The sequence below is a fragment of the Gossypium hirsutum genome, chromosome D13 (assembly GCF_007990345.1).
Source record: "Gossypium hirsutum isolate 1008001.06 chromosome D13, Gossypium_hirsutum_v2.1, whole genome shotgun sequence".
In the NCBI taxonomy this organism is placed as follows: Eukaryota; Viridiplantae; Streptophyta; class Magnoliopsida; order Malvales; family Malvaceae; genus Gossypium; species Gossypium hirsutum.
This window is the reverse complement of record NC_053449.1, coordinates 19009124-19030180: the sequence shown is the minus strand read 5'-3', so window position 1 is coordinate 19030180 and position 21057 is coordinate 19009124. Positions and strand designations below refer to the sequence as shown.

General features: G+C 32.7%; 1 non-coding gene across 1 annotated transcript; it reads right to left on the bottom strand.

Moving 5' to 3' along the window:
- Positions 1-5309: 5309 nt before the first annotated feature.
- Positions 5310-5415, bottom strand: LOC121225901 (small nucleolar RNA R71). Its single transcript, XR_005923804.1, has one exon. It is a non-coding gene; the product is annotated as a small nucleolar RNA R71 (small nucleolar RNA).
- Positions 5416-21057: the final 15642 nt, after the last annotated feature.

The window sequence follows — 21057 nt, the reverse complement described above, 5'->3', positions numbered from 1 at the left end:
TCGAGAGACGAGATTGAATAGTCTGCCATTCACGCGTAAAATAAGACCACCCTTGCAAGCGAGTGAGTTGTCCTATTAGCATTTCTAGAAGTCTAAAGAAAGGAAAAAAAGATTGGAAACCTGCTCTAAATTGAAAATAACCCTTAACAATCAAACCGAACTTAACATGTCAATGATTTGATTTGTAAAAGAATGCCAAAATTGAGAACAATCGTCTCCACAAGAACATCATCAATGTGCTGATCTCGCAGCAACATAATGCTTCTTTAATGGCAACAACTTCTGTCATATAAATGGCTATCTTTGCCATCACAAAATCAAAATTAAGCATAACAAAAGAGCCTTCAACATCTTGTACTAATTCTCCCCATCCAGTACCACCCTCTCCCTCAAACACGACCGCATCAATATTACACTTTAACTGCCCCATAGGCGGTTTAGACCAGCCAGGCACAATAACACTAGCTGATAGTTGAAAGCAAAAGCACTGGCTGATAGCCATTGTGAAAAAGACAAGCCTTCTAATTTTTGGGTTAAGTTCCTCCCTTGGATAAGATTTGCTTGGCAAAAGATTTTATTTTAGGTCTTCATGACACTCCTGAGTTCCTTCTTAGACAACCCAACCCTTTACCTAAGTCTTCAATTCACACCATTCCTGAATTCGTTAGTAGACAACCCTACCATTATGGTTTAAATCATAAAAGGTCACCACCCAATATAATCCCTTTTATTAACATTTATATTAGTTAATTACACTATACATCTTTAAATTATGGATTAAACTTTAAATTAGTGAATGAATTTCAAAATGTTTGCTAGTGTAACTTTCTAAATTTTTAGTTTAACGTTTATAAAATTATTTTAAAAAATGAATTACTAGTCTGATGGTTAATAGTGAGTAAGGATATAGTGTAATTGGCTTTGAGACCTAAGTTCAAATCCCTTCGCTTCCAAATTGATTAATTTTTCTATTTCTGCTCACACTCCTCTACTGTGCCGTCCCACCCTAGTGAAACCTTAAGTTTAAATACAAAAAATTTAACATAATGGTCAGCCTATTCATTTTATTTCTCCTCCCTTTCCGTCCAACCCTCCTTTTCCCTCTAAGTCTTTCATTTTTCATCTTCACTTTTCTTCCTTGTGCTGTCCAAACAAGTGTATTTCCACCATAGTTAAGTCATCCCTTTGATATAATATTTTTTGGTGTTTTGCTGCCATTTTTCCAACCTTCAATTCTACTACTTTGATCACCAAAGCCGCCCCTCATTGCTGCTAACTTGATTTCCAAAATTGTCCCTTTGCTGTAAAAAAATCTCTCATTGAGCCACCCCAAATCAGCTTTTCTTGTCGCTGTTTGTGGTGGTGTGCCGTCCCATTGTGCATCACTTTTGGGCTGTTGTATTTTTTTGTTTTTGTTTTTGCCGCACCTTTACAGCAGTATTTCCTTAAAATTTTCCACTATTTAAACAACCCCTTTACTTGGCTGAGTAGTGCTCATTCAATTTTGTTTAAGATCACATCTTGGATCTCGGAAATGAGAAGCGTACATGTGGATTTTTAGTGAGATCTAGTGTCAATCTTGTTTCATTAATTGATGTTGTGTTGGCTGAATTGTTTAAGGCCTTAGAAGGGTTTTCGATTATTGATTTTATACATTATTTTAATAGTAGGTACTGAACTTAATGTCCCGGATCAACAGTGACGATTGGTCTTGTTCGCACTTTCGTTTCGGGTCAAAGCAGTGTAAGTTAACTTGTCGTTTCGAATCTAAAAAATTCGTTGATGTGGCACTGTTTTGGCTGAACCTTAGTTAATAGCTCACTTCCTTCTATATTTCATAAATATTTGCTTGTACAGTCCCCATGGAGACGATAACTTGATATACTTATTGCTTTATTACTTGTTACGATTGTGTACACTTGCACATTTTCATCGTTCCAAGTTTTTGGTGCCATTGTCAGGGACTGTTAAAAAGACATTATTTGTGAAATTATTAATTTTGCATTTTGGTTTATTTTTCTATTGGATTTTAATTTAATTATTCTTGTGATTTTTTTCTAGTGTTTATGAGTATTGATCAAATTATTGACTTACTCCCAGTAGACCTTGAAATTGAAAGAACTTTTAGACAAAGGAGAAGACAAACAACTCAAACAGGAAATAAAGAGATGAACCTTAAAAACCAAAATCAAGAAAATGGAGCAAATTATGCTCAATATCCCATATTTGTTATTAATACAGGGATCAAGCTTTTAGACAGTATGTCGTACCACGTTTTCAGGAGCTTAATCCAGGAATTAGAAGGCTCAAGATTGTGACACCCCAAACTCGATCTGAACGGGCCGACTCGGATCCGAAGCAACACATTAGCCAGCAAAGTGACTCTCCAGCACAAGACCACCCCAAAACACACCCCAACCTTATAACACCTCAATTCTAAACCCTAAAGGTATTTTAGTCATTTTACCATTTAAAACTAAATGATCCTAATTTTAATTCTAAATGATTATCAACTTCCTTTTAATCAATTTTGGAAAAACCCTAAAATTCATTTTAATTAACCATTTTTCCTTAACCCATTTACTAATTAAGGCTATATTAGCTAAGTTTTATTACTTTAATCATATATATAACTTTAATTAATCTAATTACAACTAACAAATAACATGTATTCATAATTTAAACATTCAAAATCATGTTTGACAAACTTAAACCAAGGCACAAAGTTGTGAGGGTGTGAGCTGAAAAAACTCATTGAGTGGTCATAAATTCAATAAGTAAATCACACAAAAAACATACTTAAAACAAGACAAATCATGTACCAAATTTGGAGTATATGAGTCATAGTTTCAATTATATTTTCATGCTCAATTATTGTACTCAATTGATTGAAATTTCCAGCAACAATGCAACATCATAATTCCATATGTTATTCCACGAATAAAAATCACATTTATTATGGCATATGGAAACATAATTTAATTAAAAAAACAATTATATTGACAAATGACATCCATGGAAAAATATAAACATGTGATCATGCATTAGATAAACGGATCTCCAATCTCCCAAATATTGAATACAATACTTACACTCCCTTGTATCGCCTCTAAATCACCAATAATTGAGTGGAGAAAAAGAATCAACACTCCCTTATCCACTCCAACAAAATTAATACTCCTAGAGCCATATGCTCACAAATAACACATATAGTGGCGAGTACTCGCTAATCCTATGGCATGCCATCTATATCCAATGAATCCATCATGTAATGTTGCCAATATAATCAATCATATAGGGCATAAAAACTAATATTTAAGCACTTAATTCATGATATAAAAATTCAATTTAAATCATATCACTTAGCAATTTTAGTACCAACATAGATAAGAAAAATAAGTGTCTTTGTCCATGGATCTAAAACCAATCATAAAACCATCATCAAGTGCTCTAATATACAGTAATTCATGCTCTAATTATTATTCAATACAATTCACATCAATCATACCTAACACACAATTCACAATTTCCATAAATCATTTACAAATATGCTTATATAAAATTAAAACCAATTTTAATAACCTAAACCATTTGAGATACAATTGAATCATTAGAAACACAATTAAAAACCTCAATTTAGAATGTAAATAGGCATGTTTACCAATTGTCTTTAAAAACCACCCACCTTCACACTTTGCTTCTCAAGCCAAAGTGTATCAAGTAGCTGTGTTTGGACCTCGATTCTGATTAACAATGGCCTCCCTTTGTTGTGGAGCTTAAACAGAGATAAAATGCATGTTACAAACTATCATAAACAACAAGAAAATTGAAAAAAATCATGAACCACACGGATCTTAAATGTCTCTCCAATCTACCTTACCAAAAACTCACAGTATAGCCGAAACATAAATTTCAGCCCCTAAATGACCTTCTCTGCACCAAAAGTCATTTCTGAACATCATTTCTAATCTATCAACACAAAAACTAAGCATTAATTTCATCAAACAAACCGTTTCATAATTTTCCAGAAAATTAACTCATGTTCTTAGTTAAAAACAAATTTGTCAAAATTGATCAATCAAATGAGTTTAATCTTTTGTTTTCTAATATAAAACCTCTTAATAAACATGATTTGAGCTTAGATATCCATTTAATCTTGGATTCCAACTCAAAATCATGAATTCACCATTGATGAATTTCATGTTCAAGAGAGAAGATATAAATATTTGAAAAATCATTTTAATCAATTTAAATAAAAAATAATGATTAAAAAAAACTTTAAAATGAATTTAGAGTTGAGAAAATACCTTCAATTGATCTAGAACCATCAATATTGAAGATTGGATCAACATCGTTGAAGAACTTGGGTGAGTTTTTCCCAACTTTGAAAATATTTTCTAGAGAATTTTGAAAGAATTTGGAGAAAATGAAAGATGAGATCTAATATTTTATATGTGGACTTCGAAAATGAAAAAGAAAAACAAGAGAAAATGCTTAGAAATCGGGTGAAATTTATGTGTGAAGTGAGGGGGTTGCAGTGTTTTTGAGCTAAAGAACCGCCACCTAATTTTCAAAAATTTGGGAAGTTGCCATTAGGCCACTCCCACAATTTCCTTGTTTTACAAAATAATCATTTCCCTCAAAAATTCTGATAATATGAGTAATTTGCCATAAAACCACTCAAACATTTTCATTATTTTGTATAATGGTCCTATGTAATTAATATTTTAAATTCTCTCAATTAAACCCCCATTTTAATTTATTTTTCAATTCTAATTTGACCCAAAATATTTAATTTACCCAAAAAATTATTTAAAACTATAAAAATTAATTTTTCTAAAAATGTTTTTATTTTCTGGAATATTACTTCTTGATTTTTTAAAAAATGAAATTAAGCTAACTAAACTAAGAGAAAAATTACTAATAACCCCGTTTAACTCCTAATGTTTCACTCGGAACCTAGTAAACTTACTCAAAACTACTAGACCTATTTTTAGGGCCTTACATAGATCGAGGCACAACAATTCGAGCTGAAGCCTATTATGTTTTAGATGCCTTAGACAGTGGGTCAGTTAAGTGCAATGCATACTGAAGATCCTTACTTTCACCTCAAATTGTTTATGGAGGTGAGTGACTCCTTTAAAATGATCGAAGTAACCGATGATGCACAAGGCTGAAGCTGTTCCCATACTTACTGAGGGACAGAGCTTAGGCCTAGCTAAACTCGTTACCACCCGATTCAATTTCTATATGACAATAGTTGGTAGAACGTTTCCTAATGTAACATTTCCCAGCTAGAAAGAATGCCAAGTTGCAGAATGAGATCATGAATGTTCAACAAATGGATGACGAATCATTGTATGAGGCGTGGGAGTGATTCAAAAAATTATTATGAAAATGCCCTTATCACGAAATTTCGCATTACATCCAGTTGGAGACATTTTATAAAAGTCTCAATGCACACACAAGGATGATGGTAGATGTTTCTACGAATGATGCTCTTCTTTCTAAGTCTTATAATGAGACTTATGAAATCATTGAGAGAATTCCCAGCAATAATTACCAGTGGCCGACCAATCGAGCAACTTCAGGAAGACAAGTAGCAAGAATACATGAAGTAGATGCCTTCACTTCACTTGTAGCTCAGGTATCCTCGATTTCTTCAATGCTTAAGAATTTTATTGCTAACGGTTTTAATAATGTTGTAGCTCAGCCACCTAACCAATTCAAAAGCATAGCATGTGTATACTGTGGGGAAGGACATTTCTTTGAAAATTGCCCATCAAACCCAAAGTTCGTTTATTACATGGGTAGTCAATACCAAAATAGAGGTAGGTAAGGATTACATTCCAATTTTTACAACCCATCATGGCAAAACCACTCGAATTTTTCTTGGATTAACCAAGGAGCTGGGCTTAATAGCACCTACATGCAACCTAGATTAAACCAACCACCAAGATTTGCCTAGCAAGTTCAGAAACCATCATAAGATGAGCCTTCCAATGGTTTGGAAAGCTTGTTGAAGGCATACATGGTGAAAAATGATGCCTTAATCCAAAGCCAAGTAGCCACCTTGAAGCACCTAGAGAACTAAATGGGCCAGCTTGCTACTGAACTTTGAAACCGACCACAAGGTGCTTTGCCCAGTGGTACAAAAAATCCAAGAAATTTAGGTAAATAACATTGTAAAGCAATGAATTTAAAAAGTGGAAAGACGTTAGAGCCAAACACTAGCGAAATTGATGAAGGGCTTATTGTTGCTTGATCGCGTTTGCATGTTCACATAAAACAAACAATTTTATAAAACAATTTTATAAGGGCAACTTTACTGTAGGCGTAAAGGTCAGTTGTAATATTTGTAGTGTTACAATGGAAAACCAAAATATTCCAATGATCAAGCCCAAAGGAGATGGAGATTGAGTGATAAATAGCATACACTCTAGATTCTAAGCGGTTACTGATATGAATTTATAGTACGGCAAATCATAACAAGAAAATTTTACAAGACAATTAAATATGCTAATCTACGGACTAAATTACAAAGAGTGGTTTGTCGATCCTTGAACAATGGACTTAAATCACTTAAATTACTAAGTGGCTCCATTTTATCTTTTAATCTGAATTTTATCGACTTAGACGAATTAATTTTGATTTACCTCTTGATCTCACCGGTTAATCTGAGACTAAGAATTGGGTGTGCAACAAGATTACCTCTCGGTCTCACTTACCTAGATATTCCCTTAACGGTGTCACTTTCTAAGTTTTTGGATCTATTTGATTTAGTCTCATTTTTTACGATTTAGTTCTTTTTCCAAAAATTAGCTTACCCACATCTTCATAAACCAACCCTTTTTTAGGTTTAGCTACGTATATTGAAAATAAAGACAATAGACGTGGAAATGAAAAGCAAAGAAGTCATTAAAGTAAAACTTAAGAAAAATATATAAGTTTGGATTTTTATGCAAGAAAACTTAAAGAACATGAAACTAAAAACATTCAATAAGAAAATCTAAAGCAGTAAACATAAAAGGAACAAACTTTAACTGATGGAAAGTAAAAGAAACTAAAATACATTAAATAAACTTAGAAATGTTTTACAGCCAAAGGACTGAAAGTGTAAATAAACCTAAGTTATAGTGATAACTAACTTAACTAACACTATGAACATTAAGAACAATAAGTAAATGCAAAAAGAAAAAAAACTCTGAAACTAAGAAAGAAGAAGAGAAAATATAAACCCTAAAAAAATACAGAGAAACTAAGAGAAAACCTAGAGAAAACTAAGCAAATGTATTTGTCTCTCCTCATCAGCCAATTTTAGCTGTTTTAGGCTGAATGTTGATGGATTTTTGTTGCCAAAATTTCCCCTACACAGGCCTTAGGTGATTGGTGGATTGAGTGGACAAAGACTACCATTTTTGTCGAATTATGTCCCTCTCACGATGTCAGTGTTGCGATACCCAAAAGAGGATATTGCGGCACCTCGGGTAGTTTTGAGCCTTGGGGTCTTCTTTGAAGGATGGATATCGCAATACCAAAAATTGATATCGTGATACCATTGAAGGGTGGTCTCAATCTTCCATACTGTTGGAGGTATCACGATTCCAAGGTGTGGATATCGTGATACCCTTTTCTTTGGTGCCACACTCTCTTGTTTTCATGCTTCAACATGTCCCTACACCACTCAACCACATTTTAAGCCCCCTAATGACACTATTGGCCAAATTGGGTCACAATATGAGAAAAAAACGAGACATTTTTCACTTATTAACTTAAAATCTAAAAATTATGAAAAACTATGCAAAAGACGCTACTTTGTTTGAGTAAGCTTTTTAAGTATGCCGAGAAAGCCTAATTTGCATATCAAATTCTGGTAGATCAAACTCCCCCACACTTAAATCTTTGCTTTTCCTCAAGCAAAAACACCAAACATGCAAAAGAAAAGATAACTCTTGGAATAAATCAAACAATTAAGTCACATAGCGGTAAAACATCAAACTCGTATGAGAACTACTTCACATGCAACTTAAGAGTGATACCTAGCTAACTTGTTTATTCCTAATGCAAACGTAATTAGTTCATTAAGTTAAAATGTCAATAGATGTAGTGGTAATGGAAATGAACATATGTACAAGTGTTATTCATCAAAATAAATTATGTAGATCGCTCAGAGATATTTAAAAAGAATTAGTCATATTCATTCAAACAAATGCAAGCTATTTACAAATTATTGTGTTGGTGACTTATTTGGGTCTCAAAGGTCTTATAGGCTTGTAGTGTTTTGAGGTTTAGGATGGTTTGAAATTCAAATAGTAGATACTCAAAACGGGTTCAAACACTAGAAACAATTAAGCACACGACATTGTTCCCTACTCGTCCCCAATTCATTTACAAACTCACTTCCTTATTTCTCTTTCTCTTGCCTACCTTATTTCTCCAAAAGGTTAGAAGGTATTACATGAGATGAATACGTACAAAATTTATAAATGTGAATCAAAAGATTTTCAATTTTAAGCTTAATTTTGATTTAGCTATCTTTTTCTTTATTTTTCACTATTTCATTCATTTTTTTACGTACTAATTCATGTAATGCCTTCATTTTCTTCTTTTTTTCTCACACAAAGCCACCATAATGTTTCTACCTAACCTTCAATTTTTATGGCCTGACTCTATTACATAATGCATTTAAAGAACGGGAAAGAGAAGGATCGAGTACTAGACTCGTTTAGGCTCAACGCTCAAAGATATAGGAACTAGGGGTACATAGCAATAGTTAAGTTTTTAGGTTCTAGGCTATTTCAAATAATGCCTAAGGTCTTTCCCAAATCAATCATACATCTATTTGGTATACTTTTTCAAGCATACATCTATTTAAACAAAAAATTAACAAGTTTGGAAATTCTATGTACTTATTCAATACGTACAACTAGTAACTTATTACCTAATTATAGTCCAAGCACTATCCAATTACATAAAATAAAAACAAAAATGAATAATATTTTTAGAATTTTTATTTTTTATTTGGAAAAGGCAAAAAAGTTAAAATAAATATACAGAATAACATAAAAGCAAGAAAAATAAAACACATAAAACTATGTGCACCCCCACACTTAGACTACACATTATTCCCAATGTGTCCTAAAAGAGATAGGAGGTTATCAGACTTCCCTAGAATAGAGCATTAGACTAGCTAGGGGTCCACCTCCTCGTTGAAGCTTGCAATGTTGTGTAGTCCTTCAGGGTAATTTGTTGCACATAAAATAAATACAAAAACAAAAACAACCAAACATGTAACAACCTATTTCCCAGTGGTGTTAGAAACAATGGTTTTGGGACAATAATTATGGTGTGTTAGTCTATAAATATTAGCTATTTAATATTTACGAGATCATTAGTGTCGTATTAAATTTTGGTTATAAAATTCTAATGTTCAGGTAGTTAATTAATTAAAAAGAACTAAATCGTAAAAGTTGCAAAAGTTAGTTCTTATTAGTAGTAAGTACTAAATTACTATGGAAATGAAAACTAATGGACCTAAATGGTAAATATACCATGTAATTGCATGTATTGGACGGTTAATGAGTTAATTAATTAAAAAGGACTAAATCGTAAAATTTGCAAAAGTTAGTTCTTATTAGTGTAATTTGAATGTTTAATTATGGGCAAAATGGTAATTAGTTCATTAAAAAAAACAAATAAATCAAACAAGGTTATCATCTTCCTTTCTGTATTCTTCTTGCCAAAGCCAAATGTTCATGGGGGAAATAGCTTAAAGCATCGATTAGGTTAAATCATTGCATGGTATGTGCTTTTCAATCCATTTTTCATGAATTTTATGTTTTTGAGATCGTTTTAACTTAGGGCTAGTTTGGATGGGCGGTGTGTTTACCTCCGGTGAGGTTAAAAACAGCAATGGCAGTGAGATTAGTTACTGTAGATGTGAGATTGGATACTGTAGCAGTGAGATTAAAAACAATAGTGGAGTGTGTGTTTGGATTCCAACGCAGCTGTAGCGGTGAGGTGAAAATAAAAAATGACTATTAAGGACATCAGATTAGAATTGATATATAATAGAAGTTTTTTAAATTATTTTACTTTTTTAAAATTATTAAAATATGTAAATTTATAAATTCATTTAATAAAATATTAAAATGTATCTTCCAATCTTTTAATGAATTATATAATTAATTTAAATTATTTATTAGTTAAAATGATAATTATTTTTAATTTTTTATAGTTAAATATTTTTTATAACAATGATAAATATTATTTTCACAAATAGTAACATTATACTTGGATCAAATTTTGAAGTATCTAAATGGATGATTTTTAATAAAAAAATATAGTAACATAAGACATAACAAGTTTCATTATTACTAGAAATTAGGTTATGATACAAAATGTTTTTACAAATATGGATTCATTAAACTAGTTGCAATGGTTTCTCTTACCATCGTGATTTCAAGGTCACTTTCTCTATTAGAAGAACTCGATTCACCTCTATCAAATTGGCTTGAAGAGACTGGCAAGTCAGGTATATTCTCAAATTCTCGAAAATCCTCATCATTTGACCAAGCATGTCTTCAAATGTAATTATGCAAAACCATTGTTGCAATAACTATTAAAATTTGCTTGTTGAATGAATAACTTGGAATACCTCTTAATATTGGTCATTTTTTTCCACACTCCAAATGTTCGTTCAATCACAGAGCGTAACGAAGAATGGACATGATTTTTTTCCAGATACTTGATGATTACCTCGACGAAAATCAGGTAAATGATATCGTTCCCCCTATATGGACCTAGAAAACCTACCATTTGTGGATATCCTGAATCCATAAGATAATATTTTCCTACAAAAAAGTAAAACATAATATCAAGTTTAAAAATAAATTAAAATTTTAATATTTTTTATGTAAAAAGTAATTTAAAAATTAAAGTTCAACCTGGTGAAGGGTGTGGAAACTTTAACTCTTGTTTTCTAAGTGCTTGCAAAAAAATTCTACTATCATGTGTTGTTCCTTCCCAACCAGGAAATGAAAAAATAAAGCACATGTTGAAGACACAAACTGTCATAATATTTTGAGTTGGTTCACCTTTCCGTCCGATATAAGGTATTTAACAAGAAGGCGAAATGCATACTTTTACGTGTGTTCCATCTATGGCCCCAATACAATCCTTTAAAATAAATACAAGTAATGAGATAAAAGTTAGAAATAATTTATATTTTAAATATATAAAGCTTGTGTAAATTTTACCTTAAAGTGAGGCCAATATCTTGTATCATGTCGAATATGGTTCGGTACTTCCTCGAATTGACCTTTAGTGGGTTTAATCGTGTCTATTCCCATTCGAGCAAATATATGCAACATATCAGTAAAAATTCAACTAACAGTTTTCCTAGATCATTGAAACCGTTCTGTTGCATTTGAATTTAATTCTTTATTTCCAAGAATGTACAATGATAATGCTAACTTCTTTATCGCCGATACTTTCCCATTCTTTAAGCCATTATTTGTTTGCAAATCATGCAACAAGCTGTGAAATATATCTTTTGGCATCCTAAAACTATTCATGCAACGATCATCATGCCCATTTAATACTTCATCTACCCACATTTGACCTGTATAATTTGAATCCATACGTGGTTGCATAGTGAAATAAGTTTCATGGTGTACCAATACACTGCTTAACACATTTTTTCTCTTCATGATAATTGTTGTGCTCAACTTGGGTAACAATTGTGGCTATTCTTCGTTGAGCTTCTTCACTTAATTCAGGGGTATCTAATTCATATCAAAACTATTATACATATTGTTAAATTCATCCATAACCTGAAAAAGTAATCAAATGAAAATAAATCCTTTAAAATCTCGTGACATTCTATACAATACAGAAACTTGATTAAAAACATAGCATAAAAATACCAAACACAAAAAGTATCATACATTAGTTTTACATATAAAAAAAGTAGTATAGTTATATTAGAATAATAATTCTAAGGAACTTATGGTGGAGGTGGTTGATGGTATGGTTGGAAGGGAAATAAGGATGTTGCTACCAAGGATGAAAATGATGCAATTGGATTTTGTTCAGCATACTCACTTCGAAGCCACCAAATCCTATCATCTGGATCTAAGTTCAAAAACACTTCTCGTTTCACCGATATTTGGAACATTTTGGTGGAAAAATAGTACAGTTCATCTTTTTTGGAATTTCATCTCCCAAAGCACGCAAAGCATCCATTACATTTGAAATAGTATATTGAGAGTGTGGAAAAATAATTTCATTCACTGACTTCCTTCGACTAGCCATACTCTCACACAATTTCTCTATATGAGTAGTTAATGTATTTCTTGATGATTTTCTACTTGAACTTGATGTTTTTCCTTTACCGTATACAGCCCCAAGTGTTTGTTTTCTTCGATTATGAATTTCATGAGAATGGTTTGATGGTACCTCATCAGGAGGAATACTTTCATTCTCGTTACTATGTTCATTTGAATCACTGAATTCCTCATTAGGTGCATCATCTCCAAGAGGAACCCCACTTGGAAGAACACCAGACGAAGGTGCCCATGCGTTCTCTCCAGTGGCTACAATGCCACCAAACATTTGCCACATTAACTCATTCAATCGTGGTTCAATTCCTTTCTTCTTAAATCCTTTAAAATCGGGATTTTCTTACATAACATGTTAAATGTTATACTAAGATTTTTATAATTGTAAATTATTAATTTCAATAAACTTTATCCATTAAAATAATGATAAAGTTAAAACTAACCTGTATTTTTGCAGCCCACCATTCCTCAATAGCATCGACCGTCTTTTTAGATGGACACCATCCAATACCTGTAGATTCCTTAAGCAACTCCCTCCATAACCTCCATTCCTTTTTTAATATATCCCACTTATTTTTCAATTGAGGTTTTCCATAATTTTTTTTGTGCTTTTGCTTTAAAAAAAAACAATGACATTTTCCCATCCTTTTGAGTTTAGATGAGTTGTCGGTCAATTACCAGCATTGACTTCATTCACGCAAAGTTCACAAAATATCAACGTCAGCTCATCATCCCAAACAGCTTTTGTTGCTATGGTACTATCTCCCTCCACAAAATTTCGTGTCTTTACCATCTATTATTATTATTTTGATTTTAAATGCCAACCGACATAAAACCATAAATATATAATTAGATATGCTAATATAGTTTCATAAGAAAAATAAGAATAACACATCACGAATGGATGAATGCCATAATAAGAACACTGAAGGAAAAATTCTCAAAGATCCATGGTAAACAATAACGAGGATATAGAAAGTGATACGAGTCATAAAGGCCCAATCCAAGTTCAAGAACGTGATGGGCTCAAATTGCCACAAGGCCCAATAACGAGATCAAAGGCCCGACAAATGCGGTCCAAACTAAATGGGACCATTCAAGAGCTTGTTAGCAAGGCCTTAGATGCATACACGAGAGAACAAGAAAATCAAGATTCACTTTCTTGTTTTCAAGAAAATCAAGAAATCGAATCTTGGCCCAATTTTGCTGTTCGAAGAGATTTCAAGAATCAAGAAAATCAAGATTTCAAATCTTGGAAATCTTGGTCCAAGAAACCAAATCTTGCAGCCAAAACGCATTGGATCTCCATTACGAGCATCAACGACCCAATTTTGGTAGGAGATGGATCACGAGCCCAAATTCTTGAAGGCGAGGCCCAATAACCAAAATCCAGCCCAATCAAGAAATTTCTTCATACTTAGTTGAAAATCAGGCCAAAATGTCAAACGGCCCAATTTGTAAACATCTTACTTGTTTAATTTAATTTTTTAATCTTTAGGAGCATTATATGTAAAATTCGGCCCAAAACAGCCCATATAAGTGCATGGCCGAATTTACCTTGTTATTTTATTAATTAGGTTTAATTTTTTTTAGTTACTTGTGAGATTAGGATTTGTTGGAGGCCTATATAAGCATTGGCTAGCCACCCTTTGTGAAAACATCTCATTATTATTTTTTTCTATCAAATTTCAGATTTGTTGAGTGCAGAATTTTCTTTGGGGTTTTCTCCAAGAATTCTCTCTTGAGTTTTCTTTAGAAGTTGTTTTAACAATCTTTTGATTGTGGGAGCCATCTTCAACCTTCTTCTTGCCATCGATATTCTTTGGAGGGGAGATTAGAGCCGTTTGAAGGAATTTGTGAATTCTTTCGGGAATTAAGGGTTCTTGGGACTTTTCTTTATTTCTTGCTGTTTCGATTTGTTTCTTTATTCCTACTTGTGCCGATTCATCATCTAATATTTTGCTGTTCTTGTTTGTGTTTCAGCCTTGATTCAAACTCCAAGAACTCTTCATTTAATCGGTTCTTTTATTGGCCACATATAATCGACTCAAAATTCCCCAAAATTTAGGGTTCTTGCCGTTTTCTATTTCTTCTTGTTGGGTGAAATTCGGCTGCTGAAATTTGGGCAATTCATATTGGGTGTTCAATTGATTCGGCTTGTGGGAGTTCATTATTGGGAATCAATTTCGTGTTCTTGGTTTCAAGAAACCTCTTTCATAAGTGTTTCGTTCCTTGATTAGATCTTGCTGATTTTTAGGGTTCTTATTCCAGATTTTAATTTTCCAGATTTAATCTTGTTCTTTGTTTGATTTCAGATCTGTTCGTTTAGAGCTTTCGTAGGAGTTTCTCGTGACTTGGCAACTCGATCTTGGTCCGCGCGCATTCCTCTATCAGAAAGGATAATTGATTACGACTATTTTTTCAAAAGTGTAAGCAAACTTGAGCAGTTGGTTTTTCTTAGCAACACTAGTCATCAGATTTTTATTTACCGTTCTAGTTTGTCTTTGGAGAGCTTTAATTTTGTTTATAACTGGACTAAAGTGACTTGTTTTGGTGTAGCAGCTCAAAACGGTGTCACCTATGAGCAGTCGAGCATTGATTCATCAAACAAGCAGCTCAAAATGCTATATTGATAACATAGCGAGGCAAGGATTACAAGGTTGAGGAAGCAGGCGGGATGCATCAATGCTTGCCCCTCTAAAGATTTAGGAGTGTCAATTGTAGGAATAAAATCTAAAATGGTACCTCTTCTACTATTAGGATTATGGATAACAGTAATGATGAGGATGGTGATGGACAGAAAATATAAGATGGTTTACTAACAGTTTATATCTACAACATATTCTTCCAGGGAGATTATATAATTCTACTTCCCTAAACATAATCTTCATGTTGATGAATTCTGTAAATTGCTGCCACCATTTTTCAAGAATTTCCTTAATCAAGAAAAAAGGTAGAGTTTTATGAAGTTAAAAAAAAAGGAACATAATGAGATTTATAAATTCATTTAGCTTGCACGCCTATGTTCTTGATTGAGATTGGCTATATTTTTCGCAGAATAAGACCATATGTGTTGTGTTGTAGGTAATATCCAGTGGCTTCATATTAAGATTAAAATAATGTTAAAACAGAAGCTGATACGTGTTGTATTAAATAGGTTTTGTTAAATTTGCTTCAGCTTTTGAACTGATAATGAATGTTTGTAGTTTCATATTTGTTTGAGTCACAAAATAAGCTGAAAATTGTTATAATTTGGATTTAAAAGTGAATGAAAGGTTTGATGTGTAAAAATTTAAGTGACTTTGGTGTATACGGGCACATAGAGTTATTTTATTATTTACATTGAAAATTTATTTATCTATAAATTAAAAGTCCATTCATTAATATTTTTTATTATTTTATTCTTTACATTTTCATTTGCTTAGATTCTAACCAAAATCCATGGGCAAAAACCATGCTTACAATCTTCTTTTCATTTATTAAATTAGCACATTTCGTTCAAATCGAATCAAAACCAGCAAATATAGTCGATATCATGAGAAAATCCTAGAACAGGTATCGATCGTAATAGAATTCCTTGACAGATCATAATTAACAATAGCTTTAACTGATAGTCCTTAACTCTGTACAGTTTTGTTGTCTTTTACTGTTTGAATTTGATGGTTTTTGCATGCTATTTTTTTTGGTTTGATGTTTTACTAAATAGTTTTTCATTGGTTGGTTGGATGGTAATGTTTTTGTTGGGATTGAAAGTATTTTTCTTTTGACACAATGTTTCTATTAGGCATTCAGATATTTTAAGAAGTTGATACAAATGTAGTAGCATAAACAACAGTTACAAGACAATGAATTCATTCGGAAATGTAGTTATTGAAGTATGTTTGCCACTGATCAGTTCTTTTTACTTTGGAAATAATTACTATATATCTAACTATTGGCATAATTGTTACGAATAATTGTGGGATCTTCGCTATTGTTTCTCCGAAGACTTATACTTTTAATCTTTTGATTTGTGGGTTACGTGATTTGGGTCATTTGGAGGATGCCCGAGAGTTGTTTGATAAAATGCCTAAGAAAGGTTGCTTACCGAATGAGTTTAGTTTTGGGATTTTGGTTTGTGGGTATTGTAGGCAGAAGAGTTATTGGAGGCAGAAGAGTTATTGCAAAAGATGAATGAAAAAGGCTATGATGTTGATAATGTGACCTGCAATATTGTAATTGATGGTTTGTGTAAAAGTGGGAAATTGGACAAAGCTATGGAAATTGCACATGAGATGTGGACACATGGTCCAAGAGAGGAAGCTGGGGTTTTGTTTTGATGGAATCAGTCAAAACCTAAACAAATTGTTTGCATTTATCAACATTCTGGTTACTGTTTAAATGCTCTACCCAATGACTCAAAATTTGACCTTTCCATTGTTTCTTTGTATTTTGGGTATATGAAACTAATTGAGGCATATGCATAATGCATGTATGACTCTTTGTACATTTAGTTTTAGTTTTTATTTATAGAATCAATGGATGCCCAATAGGGATTATATATATGTATGTATTTTGCCATTTTAGGTTTTCTACGGGTTTAATTAGACATCTCTGGTTGTTGGTATTTTTGCAATGCTTTGTTGTTTTTGTTAATCTAATTAGACTTTTGATCAACTCTATTATCAGTCAAAAGAAGAAACGAAATGGCAACTTAGAGTTTCTTAGACATGCATGTTTAAGGTGGACAAGTATATATATACTTGGTTTTTAATTATGCCTTTCTACTGAATTTGATGCAACCCTTTATTGCCTCAATTGCAAGTGAAAAGTTTTAATACTTAAGGGTTTTAAGGGTTTTTATATTTTCTCTCAGCATTGTCTTTTGTTATTATCAGAAGTGTTATTTAGTAACAGTGTTCATCAGGGCTTTCAGTCATAGACACTTAAGATAAGATGTGTATGATCTCTTACATGGTGAAAAAAAATGAGAAATATATGTTTGTAAAACTGTCAAAAACTCGCCAAACTCTAAGAGTAGACTATCTAACTCTTTTAGGCTTTCCAATTTTCATTTTTTTTAGACTTATGATGAAAATATTATCTTATTCAACAGCTGGCAAAAGGGAAGCAAGAAGCATTTGTATCTAAAGTGCATGGTGGAGCAATCATCTTGTTGTTTTGAGCTTTTAGTTGGTAAGATCATTAATTCATGATTGATTTTTACTTTCCTTCATGTTTTCTATTGGATCTTGTGCAATTTGTAGGAGTCACTCAATTAGTGCTCTATGCAAAGTAGAAAAGATAGATGAAGCTAAAAATAAATTCAGAGAGATGACGGGTAAAAACTTCCTTTATAAGGATCTCATTGAAAAACTTTGTAAAGATGGGAAGTTAGAGAAAGCTAGTGGTATTTTGCACAAGTTGATTATCAAAGGATACAAATTTGACCCTGCATCATTCATGCCTGGGGTTGATGACTTGGGTAAAAGAGGAAACAAGCATGAGGCTGATGAACTTGCAGAGAAGATGTTGCAGATGGCTTCAGATGGTAGAGTGGAAAATAAGATATCTCGAAAACCAAAGGAATTGATCCATAGAAAAGAAATGAAGTATGGTGGAGATGACTGGCAAACAATAGTACACAGGTACGGCTAAAGTAGTAATTCTGTTTGCTGCTAAATGATAATTGTCAAATATAGATAGTAGTAAACTATAGTCTTCCCTTAAAAAAGTATTAAAGAACCATTATCTAATAAAATCACATATGTTATGTCATGACACTGCCAATAAAGCCTTTGGTATCCTGGACTCCTATATGTGATATATTTTTAATAATGTCTTTGCCTGGTAACCCGTCACGTTCTTTTCTATTATTGTAGTCGTATATTGTTCTCTGTATACCATTATCTAATAAAATCCTAATATTTCTACCTTCAGGATGTTAGTATATGTGGTCACAAGGAAGCCTTTTATAGTTTAATATTTGGTACCTCACGCACAAACAAATGAACCCAGATAGTTATTATTTTCTTAGCTAAGAACAAGATGAGAAGGAAAAATAGAAACTACTTTGATACAATTCAAACACATATATAGAGTGGAAAAATAAGGGTTTTGACTTACCAGATCAAAGTTGAGAATAAGATTGATAGGATAAGTCGAAAAACAGAGTTTCTTTGAGTCTGCTTGTTGTTGCTGGGGTTTTGTAGGAGTGTCAATTGAAGAGCAGGAGTTGAAGAGCAAGGTTTTCAGTAGAATTTGGCTGCCAAATCTGAAGAAAAATAAGATTGGGAAAGAAATTAGTTTAACTTTCAAGGATAAAATGGTAAAATAATAAATAAAGGTAAGGGTATTTTTGGAGCGTTAAAGTACCAACAGCTCACTGCACCTCCATTGCTGCTGAAATCACCAGTTGATTTTTAGTTGAGCAGCATGGTGGAGATGCAATCTCACTGCACTGACTTGCTGAACCAAACAGCATAGCAGTGAGATTGGTACCAGTTTTTCCCCCAACTGCACCTCACTGGCTGTAAAAGCCAAACCAAAAGAAGCCTTAATCTAGCTAACCCGGGGGTTAGTTTGTTAAATTGTTAAATTTTTTAGGAGATGCCATTTATGATTATGATATGTTTTTGAAGTTTATTTAGAGATTATTATGTTTGGGTGTTAAATAGAAATATTTTATTAAGTGATTATGTAAGATTTTAAGTTTAGGGATTTAATTATAAATAAATTAAAATAGGCATGGTTTTCTTGGAAAATTCTAGCATGTGTGGAATGTATTTGGGTGTGATTGAATTTGGTTCATTGGGTATAGGGATTAATTGTGAAAATAATCATGTTTTGGTTTTAAGGATCAAATTGAATAAAGTGTAAAAGTTTAGGGCAAATGTGCAAAATTGTATATAAGAAGTTATATGTAGTAAATTGAATAGTATATGAAATTGAGGCTAATAATTGAAATAAATTATATTATAGATCACAAACAAGTAGACAACCGAGGAAAAGGGAAAGTTGTGGAATAGTTCTTGAACTTTTGTCATTATTGTAGTTTAGCGCTGGTAAATTCGTTCAGTTTAGTTCAATTTATTTTAAAATGTAATTGAATGAGAAATTGGTTTTTGAATCTTTAATTGAATGTTTGATATTAAATTTGAGTGAATTGAAGAAGTAAATTGTTGGAACATTGTTAAGTGATGATATCTCTTGAGCCGAATGAACGTAAGATAAAGTATGACTGGATTGTCAATAGTTTATAATGTGCACTTTACGGGATTGATGTGTGATGAGGTGATGACATTTGATTTGTGTTCATACACTGAGTATACTTAGGTTTAGCATTCGTTGCTGACCGCCACTGGACATACTAAAGTCTAGAGTGTGAATACTGCAATAAGATAGAGAAAGACAAAGCGGTTTCCACAAGTATACGGGTCGAGTTGTAATATAGTTTTACAACAAAATAGGTGAGTACTCTAATGATCGTACCCAAGGGAGGCAAGTGCCAGATCCATTCAAACCTAAACACTAAAACATTTAATTAGTACTTTTAAATTAGTTACCGTATGAAAATATAAAATAAAAGATTTTTAGGGTTTTAATAATAACAAAGAAAAATAGAATAAAAAATAGACTTCATGAGAAAAAAAGAGAGAATAAATCAAATCTTAATTATGGGTGATTAGCTCACTTCCGTAATCTCTATCAATTGTCATTTCAAGTTCCTCGCCAATAAACTAGTCGTTACCCTATCAAGATCTTCTAATCTTTCACTAACATAACAAGTCAGCTAGAACTACTTATCTTCCGACCTCACAGTCCAGACTGACTTGGGATGAAGATGTTCATGCATGGACCATAGCAATTTTGGGTTAATTTCCACCTTCATAACTTCTGGGGTTGTCAAGCCTAAGGTTTGTTCCACATTCTTCCTTTCCCAAATAGTTGATCCATTGGGTAACCCTACAAAATAGTTAACAAATCATACCTCCACTTGCTAATCCTCCATAGAGGGATTAGTTCCTCATGGCTTTCATAGACAATATAGAATCGATGTAAAGAGAAAGAAAGCTAATTAAATCGACAAGGTAGAGTAAATGAAAGAGCCTGATTGTATTGAGATCAATTGTGAATCCACAAAGTTTGAATGCTTTCACAATTCAGATCTCTTGAAATCAACAAGAAAAACTGAAATAAATCTAAAACCTAAGAATGAAAGAAAATAGTAAACTAAATTTTACACAAAGAATCTAGGCTAAAGGAATGGTGGCCATAACATGTGAGAAATGAGCCTATTTATAGCCTTCAAGTGGTCGTCATCGTCCTTAACCCTAGGTTCGCTGACGTTCTCGAGCTTTAAGTTTGATTGTGCAGACCCAAATTCCCGTACTTCGTGTTTAATTCTGTTATAGAGGCGATGTCACGACACATTAGGACCTGTGTCGTGACATAGCAATCAATATACTCCACTTCAGCTATCTTTAGGGGTATGTTGTGACACCCTCAGTCTATGTCATGACATTGAAGGCAGTCTTGAGCTTTCTCAATTCTTCTCTCTATGTTACAACATCGTGTGACAGCCCTAAAGTGACCCTGTCGGAAAGCGGTTTCGAGACTGCTAAACCGAGTCACCAAATTATTTGAATATGATATTTATTGTCTAAAATAAATGTGTGAAAATTTTAAGCTTCGATTTAGTAAATTGCATGTGAATTTAGTCAATAGGACTTATGTG